General features: G+C 41.1%; 1 long non-coding RNA gene across 1 annotated transcript in view; it reads left to right on the top strand.

The window, feature by feature from the left end:
• LOC140225688 (uncharacterized) overlaps positions 1–17,981 on the top strand; it is a 91,373-nt gene that overhangs the window by 33,723 nt on the left and 39,669 nt on the right. The gene's annotated exons all lie outside the window — the stretch shown is intronic.

Genomic DNA, 17,981 nt, shown 5'->3' on the forward strand with positions numbered 1-17,981 from the left:
GCCCTAGTTGTATGGGGAAGCACGATTGGGCAACGATACGCGATTGGAAATCAGTGGGCGAGGATAGGGGATAAAAATCAAAAACTCCGTCGGAGAGATATCAGTGTGCAAGAAACCGGGAAAGTTTTCTCGCTGCGGATAGCGACGCCGCGATATTCAATATGATCACAAATATTTCAACAGGTCAATACAGAGCCCCCTCCCCGGTCGCCCGCCCCTCCCCCCGGTGGCCGGCCCCGGGGGAAAACTTTTCCCGATGATAATGAAGACCTGAAGTGGGAAACACGGTATTTCTCTCCGCTCCTCTTCGCCCCCTCGCGCGCGTTCGGGAGTTCTCCCGGCGTCATTTCGCGGTTGCTGCGTTGCCTTCGTTGGGCGTTTGGTCGATATTCATGGGAAAATATCTGCTCGAGAGAGCAGTGAGTCCAAAAACACCATCGAAGTCACGACTGAATGGGAAAAAATTAAGAGCCCCTTCATATTTTTGTGTATTTAAAACGCTAGACATCCCTTGAACTCGAATTAACGCTGTTGTTTGCCTGGATTTTGGTCGACATTTATGAGAAAATATCTGCTCGAGAGAGCAGTGAGTCCAAAACTCCGTTGAAGTCAGGACTGAATGTAAAAAAAAAAAATCAAGAGCTCCCTCATATTTTTATGTATGCAACACGCCAGGCATCCCTTGAACACGAAAAGATCCAAGGCATACCGTCAAAGTCATTAGCGCTGTTGCTTGGCTGGTTTTTGGTCGATAATCATGAGAAAATATCTGCTCGAGAGAGCCGCGAGTTCAAAAATACTATCGAAGTCACGACTGAATGGAATAAAATGAGGAACTCTTTCATATTTTTGCGTATGCAATACGTCAGACGTCCCTTGGACACGAATAGATCCAGGACATGCACCGAAAAAAAAGTGAAGTTAATTTAACATTCTGGATGTAAAAAAAGTGTACTAGAACTTATAAAATGCTGAGTTATCCGACACAGCAGTTAAGTAGCAATGCCAATGTGTAAAACTAACAGCTGTGGCGGGAAATTCAGCACTTTTTAAGTTCTCGCACACTGTTTTTACATCCGGAATTTTTTATCAAATTCACTTTTTTTTCGAAGCGCCATCAGATACATTAAAGCTGTTGCTGGGGATGAGTGAGAAAAAACTCAGGGCTCCTTCATATTATTGCGCATGCAACACGGATATCTCTTGAACACGAATAGTTGCATCCTGGCTGCACCATCACAGACACATTGAAGCTGTTGCTGGTATAAGCAAGAGAAAGGCAGTGCCCCTTCATATTGCGTATGCAACACGGAGCTCTCTTGAACTTGAATAGTTGCATCCTGGTACCATCAAAGACATCGAAGCTGTTGCTGATATGAGCGAAAAGAAAGCCAGTGCCCTTCATATGATTGCATATGCAACAATTACAACACCCCTCGAGCACGGACAGTTTCATCAAGGCTGCAACATCCAAGTCACTGATGTCACTGCTGGAATGGAAGAATGAACATTTCCAAAGAAAAATGTTATTTTCCACTGAATGTAAAAACGCCTTATTTTAAATACAGATCGCCACTCATTATTTCCTCAAAACCCGCCTAGCCACAATTCCGGCAACTGCGCGCGGTTGTCAGTCGGCAGGGTTGTCCGGTGGCTTTCTGTCTTATCTAATAAACTCCCGGGGCGGTTTATCATCTTCCTTTTAATCCCCCGGCCGCATCCCTTTCCTCCATCCCCCAAGCCTCAACCCCCTCCCTGCGGCCGCTTTTATTGCTACCATTAACAATATTTTCGAAATAGAGTCACCTCTCCGGTCCCGGTTATTCGCTCCTTGAGCCGCCCCCCCCCCCTTACCGTCTTCGCAGGGTAGGAGAGGGTGTTAAACTTTGTCCGAGCTTGGAGCTTGGATCTGATTTCTGAGAGGGAAACAAGCTTCTCTAACAAGAGCGTGGACGTTTCATCCCTTAATGGCTCTTCGACTCGTTATATGCTTGCTTATTATCCCCCCTCCTCCTTCCCCCTCATCACCCAGCTTCGGACTCAAAACTCGGCGAATGTTATTAGCGAGTGGCAGGGGAAGGGGGGTAGGAGTTCTTCAGGGTGGGAATCGTCGAGATAAGTGCCCTCGAGGTTTTCATCATACACCGCTCGAAGCGCGAGTAAAAAATTGGACCTGAGTGTATCGATGACGAAAGTTTCGGGGATAAGGGCCCTCGCCCTCGCCGATTGTTCATTTCGTGTAAGCGGCGCTCTTCAATTCTTGCACTTCAACTCATCGGATTGAACAAATCTAATGGCTCTTCGGTTTCCTCCGGGAATCTCGTTGTCTTCTTCATTACGAAGATTGACATTTAGGTGCTTTATTGGGGTAAACTGCTTGGGACGGTTCGGAAATAGATCTACCCGATGCCAAACGGTCGGGATTGTTGAACTCTGTTTGAGTTGCTCGATGACATGCATGTTAGTATCGCAGGGAAATAGTAAAATCAAGCACTTTGTCAGAGGAATACTAATCATTATCGTTCACCTGAAAGAAGAATCAAAGAGGATAATAAGGTTTACGGTGGAAAAATGAGGACAGTTTTTTCTGAAAGAATAGTATATGGGGAGAAAAGGTCAATTGCGAGAAAAGACAAACATTTTATAGCGTCAGACCTACGTAGCAATAAACGCGATGAGCGACAGAGAAGTGAATTATTGATTTTTCGACTGAGCAACTATTTTAACTCCTGTGTGGTGTTTGAGTATAACCGGAGAATTGAAGTCGAAACGTGGCGCAGCTCCGCGCCGGCGCCGCCTCTTCTAATTGAATCGCAGCTTTGGAGCTCGTAATGAGCCGGATAAGTGTACATTCTGTACATCATATACACACTGAAACAAAGTGTAGATTAACCACGGGAAAAGAGTGTCAGGGGGTATCTCCTAAAATTGTGGTACTATCCCAATTTGTTGGATGACATGGTCATTTCCAGTTGATCACCGCGACTCAGGTTGGGGTAGTACCACAATATTTAGGTTAGTATCCTAATTTACTACCACGACTAATTGGGGCACTACCACAATTAATTGGACAACATTTTCCAATTCGCAACTATCATTTCTCGCTCATCTGTTAAAACACTTATGTGCAAAGGGAAACTAATGACACTTATGTTTTTCCTAAAGAGAGCGAAAAATTGTAATCTATAAATGCAAAATGCAGTCCAATTGGAAATGGGCATATCATCCAATAACCTCTTGCTCTTTTTTTTCTGTAGCGTAAACACAAAAATCATGGCACAGGGGTATAATATCCCCTGCACAAAAAATGTCCTTCTACGGGTCGCTGAAGTTTCACATCAAGACGAATAGATTACAAAACTCGTCTGTTTTCCGGGATATTTTACCCGCGTATCATACTCTGAATGATCTGACGATGCACCCAGTGGCGTGGCGTGAATTGCGATGTATCGATCGTTATGCCATTTAAGCCTAGGGTAAAGAATCGAGTATTAAGGTTTTCGCTGCGAACACCCTGTTTATCGATCCTTTTCCATAGGTTTAAATGGCATAACGATCGATATATCGCAAAGCACGCCACGCCGCTGATCTGATGATGCACCGTGTTGCGCCTAGGGAACAGCAAAGGCGGTGAGACGCGAATGTCAACTATAAGCGCAGGTGTTGCTCAAAGATTTAAGACGTTCAAAAGCGTTGAAGCTTCCTGGAAACTTTACCCATTACTCCGAGATAACAGCTCTGCAAGAGAGAACGACTGCGAGCAATTTGCAGTTTACGAAACCCGCCAGTCCATTTCTCGTCCACTTGCGGGCGGATAAGACGGATGGCGGAAAAAATAGACGACTGTAAAAACACACGGATCTTGGTTTGCGATGCTGCAAAGCTGTCAAAATCAATTTCAGCCACACATGGACTGATTTAGTAGCTACGTCATAGTTCAATTGGACGTATTTCTATTTGTATCAAACGGAACTATGTGCATCAAGACATGAGTCCTCAGACCCCTAAGAATATGTGCATAACAGGGCTCAAGTCATAATGCACATAGCTCCGTTTGATAGAAATACGTCCAATTGTATGAAAACACATAACCATGTCTCTGATTCGCGTCCACCGCGCCCAGTGGCGTGGCGTGCTTTGCGATATATCGATTGATCTGTCATTTAAACATATGGAAAAGGATCGATGATTAGGGTGTTCGCAGCGAACACCTTAATAATCGACTCATTACCATACGTTTAAATGCCATAACAAGCGATACATCGCAATTCACGCGACGCTACTGACCAAGTCGTGGTGGTATAATGCGCCCAAGTGTTCCTAACAGTCGAAATTACCTGAAAAAAAATCCATATTCTCAAAAATTTCGAAATCGATAGAAAAAACTAAATTTCTTTCCAAGAAACTCAATTTTTAAAGAAAATCCGAGAAAATTGACTGATTCAAACACATGTAGGCCCCACAAATTACATGTTTTAATGCCGAAACCTAAAGAAGTACAAAGGTTAAAAATCCTTGATCTGTTTGAGATTTTCGAAGGATTCAGGCAGTTTATATACATAATCAGTAAAAGTAATCAGAAGTTTGTGTCAATATAGTAACACGAAACGCATAAAACTTACAAAACACACAAAACACACAAAACACACAAAACATACGAAACACACGAAACACACAAAACACACAAAACACACACAAAACACACAAAACACACAAAACACACAAAACACACAAAACACACAAAACACACAAAACACACAAAACACACAAAACACACAAAACACACAAAACACACAAAACACACAAAACACACAAAACACACAAAACTCACAAAACTCACAAAACACACAAAACACACAAAACACACAAAACACACAAAAGTAAAGTGACACTTTCTTCATCCTGATGGTTCCGAGTAACCGACGGTTTGGGTGATTTAACTTAAAACTGTATCGAGAAACCAAGTCCTAAGAGAGAGATGAGACAGGACCTAATGCACACAACAATCAAAACACATTAAAATACAAAAACAAATGAGTATACAAGGCTAAGGAGAAATAAAACAAGCCAAGACGTTTCGGGCCAATTACACGCCCATTCTTAACTGGAAAAAAAGAAGCTAAAAATGTAAAAATTAAAACAATAAAGTGAGCATGCAACTGACCGAGGTAGAAATCAGTGCAAACTTCTTTTTAATGTGTTTTCATTGTTGCAACCAAGTCCTTTGAGTTGATCTCCAGGAAAAGTTGACGCAGAGTAACATTATAAACGTGAACATTTTTAACTGTGTAGATCAGGGGCAGAAAGCTCCTTTAAAGCTCCCTAAAGCACTCCTTGGGTTGATCTACCACAAAAATTAACGCAGAGTAACACTAAATACGAACATTTTAACTGTGTAGATCAGGGGCAGAAAGCTCCCTTAAAGATCCCTAAAGCTCTCCTTGCGTTGATCTACCATAAAAATCAACGCAGAGTAACACTAAACACGAACATTTTAAACCGTGTACATCAGGGGCAGAAAGCTCCCTTAAAGCTCCCTAAAGATCTCCTTGGGTTGATCTGCCACAAAAATTAACGCAGAGTAACACTAAACACGAACATTCTTAACCGTGTAGATCAGGGGCAGAAAGCTCCCATTAAGCTCCCTAAAGCTCTCCTTGGGTTGATCTACCACAAAAATTAACGCAGAGTAACACTAAACACGAACATTTTTAACCGTGTAGATCAGGGGCAGAAAGCTCCCTTAAAATCTCGCCTTTATGTGGCTGAGGCTACTTCGGAAGTTCGTATATTCGGATTTAGTGACACAAAACACACAAAAGTAAAGTGAAACTTTCTTCATCCTGATGGTTCAGAGTAACCGACGATTTGGGTCGTTTTAACTCAAAACCGTATCGAGCAGCCAAGTCCTTTGGGTTGATCTACCACGAAAAGTCAACACAGAGTAACACTAAACACGAACATTTTTAACCGTGTAGATCAGGGGCAGAAAGCTCCCTTAAAATCTCGCCTTTAAGTGGCCGAGGCTACTTCGGAAGTTGGAAGGCGGAAGGCAAGAGGTCAGCCACAGACGGGGGGTGGTATCGAACACGAGGGGGGAGCATTCGACGCAACAGTCGGAACTGATTGATGGTGCCGTATAGGCTAATGTGATTGAGTGCGTTACGCTGGACGTGACGGCTCAGCCCTCAAAAAAGAGGAGAAAAAATCAAGTGCCGCGGATGTTTTGATTTCACCGCGCTCGTCTTGCCGTATCCACCCCTCCCCCTGATCGCCCCACAGTGGATCGAGTCGATAGGGGAGGTCGGACAAAAATTGGAAACTTTTAAACGCTTATACTTCCGTGATACCGAAGAGAGTAGTACGCGTCAAATTTTCAAAATCGAGTTTTCTTCAAAATTCGTCAAAACTCTTTTGAACGAAATCACTGAAAATGCTAAAGCAGCGAAATTCATCTTAATGGATAATTTGCACACAAAAATTTTAGTGCTTCATCTGAAAGTGTTTAATGAGTTGAGTTCGCAGTATTTTTCATAATTTTTTTCTGACATGAGAAATTGGAGAAAAATTGATTTACAAGTGAAAACATTTGCCGCCTTGTGACGTCATCTGGCGGTTTTTCCCAGTTTTTCCCATTTAAACACATGTATTTTAGCAGAATCGGTTATTTTGTCTTATCTCCTATAGTAATTGCTCAATTTATGAATCAAGGGTATCTTCGTGTTCAGTTCACTCTGTAGATTCCACTTCATCACGGAATTCATCAAATTTCAGACCCTTGCAAATTCTCAATTGTATCAAAACGAGGCATGAGAAAAAGCCGTAAATGCGCAAAAAATGACGTGGCCTTAGGCAAAACAGCAGTAAGTGACAATATTCCTCCAGAGAGCCAATGAAAACAGGGCTTTCAAGTAAAGTGCCGCCCTCTTCTGCCAATTTCTAACCTGAAAATGCGTTTGTCCAAGGCGCAAACACGAAAGCACGCAGAAGATAGCACGTGCGGCTATCTGGTCTAACAATATACTAGCATGAAAATGATAAGTAGCCTTTTTATGGAATTGATATGAAATCAGTCAATTTTTATCATCCAAACGATGTCTAGGAGTCTTTCGGGCGATTAGTGATTATTTGAGAAAGAACGGAGGCTTTTTTCGACAAAATTTTCCGGTCAGAAGCTTCTGAGCCCGTTTTCTCAAAACTACATTTTTGCACTTACTGCTCTCTTCGTTATCACGGCAGTAAAACTCTAATCGTACACAACTTTAAGGTTCAAAGAGTGGTTCCGTTGATTTCATCGTGAAATTTCCTTCCAGAAGCACCCCTTAAAATTTAAAATGTGACGAAATTACTATCAAAATTTGCTGTTTTAGCCAAAAACTCCATGCCCGACTTTTCTGATTGACTCTTTCCACTGTGCGCCCGAGGGTGGGTTTCTGCGTCGAATTCGACAATAATTCGCCCCGCGGTTAAGTTACACTGGTCACTCCCGGGCTAGAAGGGCTGCCGCTGCTTGCTGTTCGTCTCGACATGGCGCCGCGCCGCGCCACGCTTTCGAACCCCCATTTCTACCCCTCCCCCACAAACCCCCTCAGTCTCGACTGCAACAGCCACTTCCACCCTCTTACCAAGATGTGTTCTGTCTTATCAAAAATACGTTTTTTTACCCACTCTGCCTGATGGTTTATCGACGCGCGCCGTCGCACAGTGGATCGAGTCGATGGGAGAGATCGGGCAGAATTCAGAAAATTTAAGAGCTTATAACTCCGTTTACACGTGATTTTGAGGATCTGAAAATTGTTTCATGGTTTTAGCGTGAGATTTTCTAGAAATCGCTCGTGAATAATAAAATCCTGTATGAATTAGGCGATTCTGATCTGATTCAAAAGGAAATGTTCTTGACAGCAAATTTGAGAACTTTTCTGCTTAAACTAAGTCACATATGGACTTCATTTCGCAATTAGGAGCTATGTATGAGGGAACTTGGACTGCGTTAAGCAGGAGAGAGCCAAGCCACATCAGGTATAGCCATATTTAATTGGGCAATTTAAATTTTTATATGAAAACGATAGTGCGGATTTTTGTGCAAATTTCAGTGAATTGTCTGCATAGTACGAAGCAAATTCCCTAAATATTTCACAGGCATCTGTACAAACGTTCTCTTCCAAAATATTAAAATTCCCAGTTAAATTTGGCAATAACTGATGAGGCTTGGTCCCTTTCTGCTAAATGCAGTCTAATGAATAATTAATAAACATTCACTGGAAAAAAAAAACACACATTGGATCTAGAGTCCAGACTACTCTTGAAAACATTGACAAGAAAAAATACTCTTGATTCAATCGGATTTTTGCTTGAATCAAAACGAAATCCGCTTAAATTAAGAGGCTTGGTTCTTGATTTAAGCTAGATTCTGATTGAATCAAGAGTGCTTTTTCTTGTCGATGTTTTTAAGACTCTGGACTCTAGATCCAATGTGTTTTTTTTCCAAAGTTAGTGTTTTAACGGATGTGCTAGAAATTGCAGTTCCTAATTTCAAAATTATGACCGGTTCTTACCCTTTCTACCAGTCGATTCCACACGTACCAGTTAAACTGCGAATTATCCCGCCATACTTATTCACATTCAAAGTGCACAGCCTCACGGTCAAAAGAGCATTGGCACGATGCAGCGTTTCTTCCAGACGAGTCTCCCGGGCCGGCGGCGCCGTGCGCCATCTTGTAGCTGCGGGGAATGGGGAACGTCTGGGAAGGGGCGAACGCAACCCTCAGGACGCGAAAACGCGGGTAAATTAGATTCAAACAAAAGAAGGTTTATTAACCGTGTTGGACAGATCCGAGCGGGGGAGGGGGTGGCGCGGGGGGCTCGCCCGGTTGTCACGTCTCATCGCGGGGGTGAGAACGGGGAGCCTCTTCCACAAAAACACGTATGTTTTACGGGAGATCCATGGTGGATATGTTCTTTTTGGATGAGGTGTTCGATTTTAAAGCGTGTTTCTGACGGCATGGCGTTCGTGTTCCGGATCTTTTTTTCTTGCTCCAACGCGCCCCTCTCCGCTCTTTAAGCAGTTTTAAGGTTTCTCTGCTTCGTCGATAGTTTATTATTTTATCATAATTGCATTTATTTACAGTCCTTTGCGACGTACAGTCAGAGATTCAAAAGCAGCGCGGAGATGGATTCGATCCTATCTGGCGCGCCTTTTGGGTAACAAGGGGCCCGTTTGTTAATTGGTCGATAAAGCACCGTTTCATAGTTGCTCCTTCATTCCCTAGCTAAAAGTTTTACGTCGCGGTTGAGGGAATATTAGGTAACTTCTACCGTAGCATCCTTAAAAGGATCATATTTGAGGGGTTCGGAGGACAATGCGCATAAAAGCAGATTTTGAAGAAATTGATGTATTAATGATGTCAAGTAAAACTAGTTTTAATGAAACTAGTTTTAATGCACATGCTGTGGAAAAGTCGCTCCCAAATTCCAATTTTTAAGCATCAAAAAGTTAGTTCGAACTTTCTTTTCGCCATGAGAATCCATGTAATTTCGAAACTTCAAACACTTATTTCTCGAAATAGCAAAAACTGCACTTACACGGAAAAAATGGACTAATAATTTAACAATGAAATTGTTAAAACGTATGCCCGACATGTTTTAGATGTACATTGTACAAAGGTGGAAAGCTAATGTAACCACCCCCGTAGTTAAATTAGCATATTTTCAGCCGTAAAATCTACATTAAAACGTGTTGGACACTCATTTTAACTACAAAATTGTTAAATAAGCAATTTCATTTTCCTCCGTGTATGCGCCTTGTCTTCCAAGCCCCTCCTTTACGAACCTTGCGTGAAAACAACGATAAGAGTTTTGGGGTATGCTTGTCCAGTTTCTACACCGAAAAAACGCCTTCAATTGGCCGTGCTACCGACCCACTACACGGAGGGTCGAATAGTCGCATCCTTTCGCCGTGCTATTTATCGATGCTGGTCCTCTTCGCTGTTACTTATGGTCCTATAGGTACCTTTTTTCTAAAGATAATTCAATCGACGAGTTCTTAGTTGTTAGACATATATTCCAATCGATCGATACCAATTACATTCGAATACTCACAATCCACTGATGACAGGCCATGGATAAAGAACCACCTTTTTTTGATTTTCTTGTTATTGTAAAAATGTGATCTTATGATTTTCTAGATTGGGGAAGACAAATAAAAAACACAACCTATTATAACAAAAGAAAGAAAGAAAGAGAAATGAATGCCATTAAGTTTACTGATAAATCTTAAACACTACTGAACATAGAAGATTAGTTGAAAATTTTCAGTTTAAAGTTGGAGGGTACTAAAATTTCAAATAAACTATATCAAGAAAGAAAGAAACTTAAACATGAAAACTTCATCTTATTTTATGAAATTAGAAAAATATAAAGATGTGTGCATATCGACGGTGAAACTACCAGACCACGTATCTCGTTTGCGGTGTTTAAAAATCTCCAGTCACATTTTATTTTTTTGAAGGAGATCAAATAAATATCATTCCTTACAATATTCACAGATTTTTCTCCGCACAAAGAGGAAAAATCACGGAAGTTTTCAAAAACTGACGTTGAGTAGATTTCTATTTAAAAAATAAAGTATGACAGGAATTCTGCGACGTCGCAACCCGAAATACGTGGTTTGGTAGTTTCATCGTCGATATGCAATTACCTTCAAAATATCTACCATGATAGTAGCTTAAAACGGATTCCATGGAATTGAAACTAACTTTGTCTAAGTTGTCGGCCGAAGTCTAAAATGGGCGCAAACTCCTTCGTAAACTTTTTCTCTCGCATTCAATTCTTATCCGATTCCAATCAAAATGAAGCTAATCCAATAACGCTCACTGTTTTCACAAGTTTCCCGCTTGAGAACACGATCAATGTAACTAATTTCAAATCCGATGATTTTTAAACCTTGATTTTTGAACAAACTCATTCGATTGATATTAAGTTTTGCAAAGATATCCAATCCCAAGGAAAAGTGCCCACTACAGCATTTTTTCGTATATTCGTGTCTTTTGTTTTTCGGTTGAAAAAGATTGGTTTCCTGGGACGATTCGAGGCTGATGCGTCAAATTCATTTACAGCGAGAGTTTCTGAAATGGAGGGGAGGGGCTTTGAAGAAAATGTATGAGCTCTTCCGCCCCCCCCCCCTCCAGCCTGGCCAGGTTCCAGACTCCCAGCGGGGTCCCCTGGACTCAGTTAATAAGAGTCAATACTTTCTTTCAGCTCCAATAAATTTCATTCCCATCCACCGACCGACCGGCGAGGTGTTTTTTCCTCCTCGGAAGAATTAGCCGTTTCTCCGCTTTAAGCCTCGCTGATTTACTGGCGCGGTAACCCGGGAAAATTAGACAGTCTGGTGGAGTGTGCAATGGGCCACCAGACAAGGTCTGGAGCAGGGGGAAACGTCACTAGTTTTCTCTTCAAAATCTCACATTGAAATAAATTCACGAGGCGGGAAGTTTTGAAATCAAGCCCAGAACGAGATATTAATAAGACTTTAAAACACAGATCCAATGGAAGTTTTATAAATAAATGATGTTATCACTGGAAAAAAACACATTGGATTTAGAGTCCAAGCTCTTGAAAGCTTAAATCTGATTGAATTAAGAGTATTTTTTCTTGTCGATGTTTTTAAAAGTCTGGACTCTAGATCCAATGTGTTTTTTCCCCAGTGATTTGTACACTTGCCACTTGATAGAAAACATTTTATATCTTTTCCAGGAGTTGATTTTCAGACTTCCTATTGTGTGATTCATTTTCCTTGCGGAATTTTGAAGAGAAAATACGTAGCGTTGATCTTTAATTCATATACCTTATCTGGAGATCAATTTACTATAACACCGGTGAAACTGCAAAGACGCGTAACTCCGTTTATGACGTCGTAGGCTTCGTGACATAATTTTTATTGATGGCTAAGGCATCCGAAAAGATTTTTCCCCATTGAGTTGTTTCCATATCTCCGTTCCTAGTTTACTTTTTCAAATAGACAAAAGTCAACTTTATAGCTTAAAATGTATACAGAAAAATCTGCTAAAAAATCACGGCATTTGCGAGGAATTACGTTGGCTAGTTTTCAAAGGGAAAAATGAAGTATGACAGGAAGTCTGCAACGTCTCAAATGGAGATATTTGGTCTCGCATTTTAGCCATTGATATGTAAAAATACTTAGAGTCATTTCCTGAAAACTTCTCCGATTTTTCTTATTTGTGTGTGAAGAATATTCTGTGAAAATTCCAAGCAATACCTAGTGTTGGTTTTCTCATCCAATAACATAGAATGGGACTGGCTATTTCAAACTACCGCGATTGAGGTTCAAGATTGTGTAGCCTAATCGTTGTTACGTAAATCCTACTTATCATATGAATGTGAGCTCAATTCATCGCGTCACTGCAGAGAAGGAACATGCGCGCGCCTTCAATTTAGAGTATATGCAACACGCGCATCCATAGGACACGAAAAGTTGCATCTAGGTGCCTGCGCCACGCTGTCATCCATCGATTCGTGTATAATACGACCAAGTATTAAGACACCTGTGGAAGAGAGAGCTGCTCAGTGGATCAGAAAAAAAGAGTGACAAATATTTGTTTTTCAAATCAAAACTGAATTCTAAATGCAGAATTTACACCGAAGCGAGGTGAAGTTGAGGGATTTCACGTACAGTAAAAACAACTAAAAGACACGGATTGAAGTTTAACTTAAATATATCCGATTTCGTTGTATTTCGGAAAAAAGAGTCGATAGACTGATTTCAATTTCAATCCAAGATAACCGTTTACAAATAATATCCCCACGATTATCAATTTTACTTGACTTTCTGATTTTGTACTCGAAACATTCCACGAATCGGTTGTCTCTGTAATATTCGCGCGGCGAACTCTAGCGCCTAAAAATCTGCTCGGTCAAGCGATCCAAGATTTCTCATGTTCTATTTGATTTGTCAAACCGCACTTCTTGCTTGTGTAACCAACTTTTCCTCGGATCAGAGGTCGATTCGGACGCAGAGCTCAACCAATCAAATACCTCTGGCGATAAAAAGCGCCCAACTTTCGTGGTTCGATCGGTCAAAATACTTTTCCTCTGTGTACTCACCTCAAAGGAACCTAGATTGTCATCCGAACAACCGAGTCACGCTGTTGACAGGACCGCCTCCCCTATCCTGCCGTGACATGGAGAAACGCCGTAAAAACTATCGAGAGTTGCCATAGTTCCTCCGATATATTTTTATTTTAAAGGGTAGCTAAAAAAATCTGTCAAATCTGTCGTTCAGATCGTCAAATCGTGAATCTTCGAATCTGTCAAATCTTTAAATCTGTCACTGAATTCATAGAACATTCCAAGTCTCAGGGAAACAGGGAATGATATTCCAAGTAACTAGATTCCTTATGGGATAGGCCTTCTAAAAGTCTACATTTTTCTTTGAAATTCTCTGACATTCTAGATTAAATTGAAAACAAACTAGTCCGAAAAAATAGAAGAAAAATATTCCCAACTTTTCCAGTAAATTCGTTTTTTATCAACAACAGTTTTCCTTAGCACGGCAATATTTCATCCGATATGGAGGGATTTCCATGAATCAATGTTGCAACTGAGGGTGTACGAAGTCTGGGCGAACTGACCTAATCCTTGGGGCTGTAACAGATCAAAGCCTGAGTTGTTATTCCATGCTTTCCGCACCCCCTCCCCCACTCGCCAACTGACAACCCTCTGCGAACTCGCCCCCGTAAGGGTTGCAAGGCAGTTGCAGCTGTGAAATTGTTGCCAATTTGTCCCCGAAAGAGAACCTCTGGAATATACATTGATTGTAACTAATAGACTTGCCGTGGAGAGTTTGTAGAATTTGCAATGTCGGTTTTGCGTTAAATCTGCCACTGAATTCATTAAAGAATGATTTCCGATGAAATATTTCTTTTGAAAGTTCTGAATACTGCTTCTTGCCAAGTCGGGAAATACCCTTTATTGAAGGAGAGAGGCGAGATTTTGTGATTTCATACTTTAAAAAAATGTAACTTAATTTATCAACGTTTCAAAATTCTCACTCAAGAATTTGTATTTCTGCTGGGACATTTCTAACTGATAATTTTATAATTTTTTTCTGATAACACGCGATAATCAGCATATAGTTTTGGGCAGAAATCATTGTAAGCGTAAGCGAAATCCACAAAAAGATATTCCAAGTCACAGAACGTAGAAAACGAGGAGTGATATTCCAAGCAACTAGGTCCCGTATGAGGCGGGATTTCCAAAAGTTTACGCGCGATTTGAAGGATCACACGGCTAAATGGACTACATTTTGCAATTAGAAACTAGAATGTTTACCTCATCCCTCAAAACACTTATGTGCCTAAGGATACTAGTAGCATGCACGCACTGGAAAAAAAAAACACATTGGATCTAGAGTCCAGACTCTTAAAAACATTGACAAGAAAATGGACTCTTGATTCAATCAGATTTAAGCTTAAATCAAAAGGAAATCCGCTCAAATTAAGAGGCTTGGTTCTTGATTTAAGCTTGAAACTGATTGAATCAAGAGTATTTTTTCTTGTCGATGTTTTTAAGAGTCTGGACTCTAGATCCAATGTATCTTTTTTTCCAGTGCGTTGTTTCTAGACTGAGCCGGACTCAGCAGTTCTGAATTGCAAATTATAGTCCAAAACTCAGGCAGGTACGTTTTTTCTCCGACCAAATACGACACGAACCGAATAAAAAACACGACACCTATACGTGATTTCCACCCAGCAGCGCAGCGTTCCACGCTCAATCCGTCTCCAACTTTTCTCCATCGAGTTTGACCTGAAAATTCTCGGGGTCGAGGCGGGGGGGGGGGGGGGCAAGGAAAAATGTTCAAAATTCATCACATTGTTAAAGAATCTCCTCAGCAACGCGGAACGGCCGTTCCTTGGCGGCTCTGCACAAAAGATCAGAGCTTCATGAATACTCGCTTCATTGAATTTCCGCAAGTCCATAATATCGAGAAAAATTGGCGGCTCCCGCGTTGTTGGCTCTAGCGCGGAATCCGGTGTTTCCTCGCGATAAAATCCGTTGTTTTTCCGCGAAAACGGCAACGATGGATGGCACGCCGGAGAGGAGAAAAATGCGCATAAAACTCAAATAATTTTACGAGTCTGGCTGAAAAATGAAGGCAGCAGACGGGGTCGCATCGCATCCCTTGTCTCAGCGCTAAGCGATACTGCCAAATTGGCGATAAATATATGATATTTTCACGTTTAATTGAGTGGACAAGTCGGTGTTTTATCTGCGGGGTTTGGCGGCGTGTTGACGCGAAACTATAGTACCATCGCGGCGTTGGCTCAGCCTCTGAATAATGCATCCTATGTCTCGCGGCTGTGTTGCCAAAATCGGGAGAGGGTCTCTTACAGAGATAATATCAACGGTGGAACTTCCAAACCACGTAGCAGCTCATTTACGGTGTTTAAAAATCTCCACCCCTTCTTTGGCAAAGAGAAAAAATCAAAATCTTTCCTTCAAGTTTTTTGAGAATTTACATCGGACAGAGAGGGAAAAACACGGACGTTTTTGAGAATTAATGTAGAATAGTTCTCCGTCTAAAAAATAAAGTATGAAAGGAAGTTTGCAATGTCACACAGTGGATCGAGTGAATTGGAGAAGTCGGACATGAAATTTTTGACAAGAACTGAAAATTTTGATGTTCATTTCGTCTTACTTTAAATTTCAAGGGTTGCGTTCGGAAGAAAATTTCACGAGGAAACCAATGGAGTCACTTTTAGAACCTGTAAGTTTTGTATAAACGGAGTTATAAGCGTTTAAAGTTTCCAGATCTTGTCCGATCTCTACAAATAATTCGGTCCAGTGTGCGTCGCAAACCGAGGGATGCGTATCTCGGTTTGCGGCGACGCAGTTTTCCTATCACCATTTATTTTCTACGTGGAAAACTCCTGAGCGTCATTTTTTAAAAAGTTCATTGATTTAAGCGTGTCTTCTCCTCATGAAGAATATTTTGTGAAAACTTCAGGCCACGATGTTTGTTCGGTCTCCTTTTAAAAAAGAATTAATAGCGACGATTTTGAAACACTGCAACCGAGATGCGCCTTTTTGTAGTTTCACCTTCTATACATATATTGATCATACACCGGAAAAAAAGGATGCTGATTTAACATTCTGGGTGTAAAAAAATGTGCGACAGCTCACAAAACGTTGAACTAACCACCACAGCGGTTAATTTTACATCTTGGCATCCCTAAAGTAACTGCTGTAGGGGTTAATTCAGCGTTTTGCGAGTTATCGCACATTTTTTTACATCCAGGATGTTGAATCAGCATCCTTTTTTTCGGTGTACCAGATGCACCAAAACTGAAGAGCTTTATTGAGGTTTCCTCGAAATGCCACCCCTATTTCCTCATTTTTTTTCCACCCCTTTTGAAGCCTCCATCTTTAAGACATACAGAAGCCTACATCAGCACCGGTGGCCTCTTTACGTCAAAAAGATGTCGAGCATTAACCGAACATCACGTCAAAAGTACATTCTCAGGACGAATCATCCCCTCCGCATCCAAAAAAAAAAAAAAAAAAAAAAAAAAAAAAAAAAAAAAACACACAGAGTGAAACTCGGAATACCACGTGGACTGCAAAGCGAGGAGTGAAAAGGAGTTACGTCAAGTATCAACAGTACCCGAGCCTCACGTGTCGTTGCTCCTCCGTCATCACGTCGTACCACGATTATCCCATGAGCCTCAAAAAGCATAGAATCATACATAGAACAGGGCTCACTCTCAAATTGAGATACGCCCTCTAGCGGAAGGGCGACAGCATGTAAAGTATGTTTTCAATTTTTCTCTCCTCGCGCGGAGCAGGAACGCGGTGCGACCCTCCTGATGATAAAAACGCGTAACTGCAATGGAAATTGTGCCCACATCCGCGGTTTTAACCTCGGTGGGAGCGTTTAGGGCGCAGCCCACACCTCCCAAGTCGGCTGAATTAAATATGAACCTCCTCCGCGGGCCGGGGCTTATCTAACCTCAATTTTTAAATGTTTCATTGTAGTTTTTATGGCCGGCGCACGTCTCGGGAGTTCCTCTCTGCGCGTGGTTTTACGCCTCGCGCCTCGGTTGTTAAAAACGTGCTACGCGCTCGTTTTCTGGCGGTTTTCGACGGTCGATCATCCCTGTTTTAGAGCCACGTTCACACTATCTAGTAGTAGTTGGACTGCGTAAATTAAAGGGCTTGTAGGACAAGGCGCATAAGCGCACTGAAAAAAAAATCTCGGTGTATTTACTAAGAAAAGGGTAAAATTACCAAGAATTCAGGGTTCTATTTGATCCCAGTTTTTTCTTGGTAAAATTACCATTTATGGAATTGGTAATTTTACCGAGAAATCTCGGTAAAATTATTAAACTTTCTCGGTAACTTTATTGGACCTTGGTAAAAACGCCAATATTTTTTATCGACTGTGGTAGAATTACTGAGATAAAATGGCAAAGTTACCGGGAATTGATTACCAATAAAAGTGGTATTCTTACCTGAAAAAAACAGTAAAAATACCAGTTTTTAGGTAAGTTTACCAGTCTGTCTTGGTAAAATTACCAATAATTGGTAAAAAAAAAAGTGAGATGTAAAGGTACCAAAGGACCGTGGTAAAAACGCCGAGAATTTTTTTTCCAGTGAAGTGCAGTTTTTCTTACAAATTGAGATAAATATTTAAAAAATGGTATTCCCTTGTAAATTTTATTTTCAAGCGATTAACTTGCGATCAACTTCATTAAATTCAGAAAGTTTCAAAATTTTGGATAAAACTGTACGATAAAATATGCACACTCACAACAGTGCACCTTGATTCTTATAATTTTAAGAACAATCTCTATGCTAAAGGAAGCCCCCGGAATATAAGCATTGTGATGAGATATTTCGAGCCACAAGGAATACCCGTGAACAATGTAATGAGCATAGACTTTTCAGCAGGTTTTGGATAAAAA

The sequence above is a fragment of the Bemisia tabaci genome, chromosome 10 (genome assembly GCF_918797505.1).
Source record: "Bemisia tabaci chromosome 10, PGI_BMITA_v3".
Lineage (NCBI taxonomy): Eukaryota > Metazoa > Arthropoda > Insecta > Hemiptera > Aleyrodidae > Bemisia > Bemisia tabaci.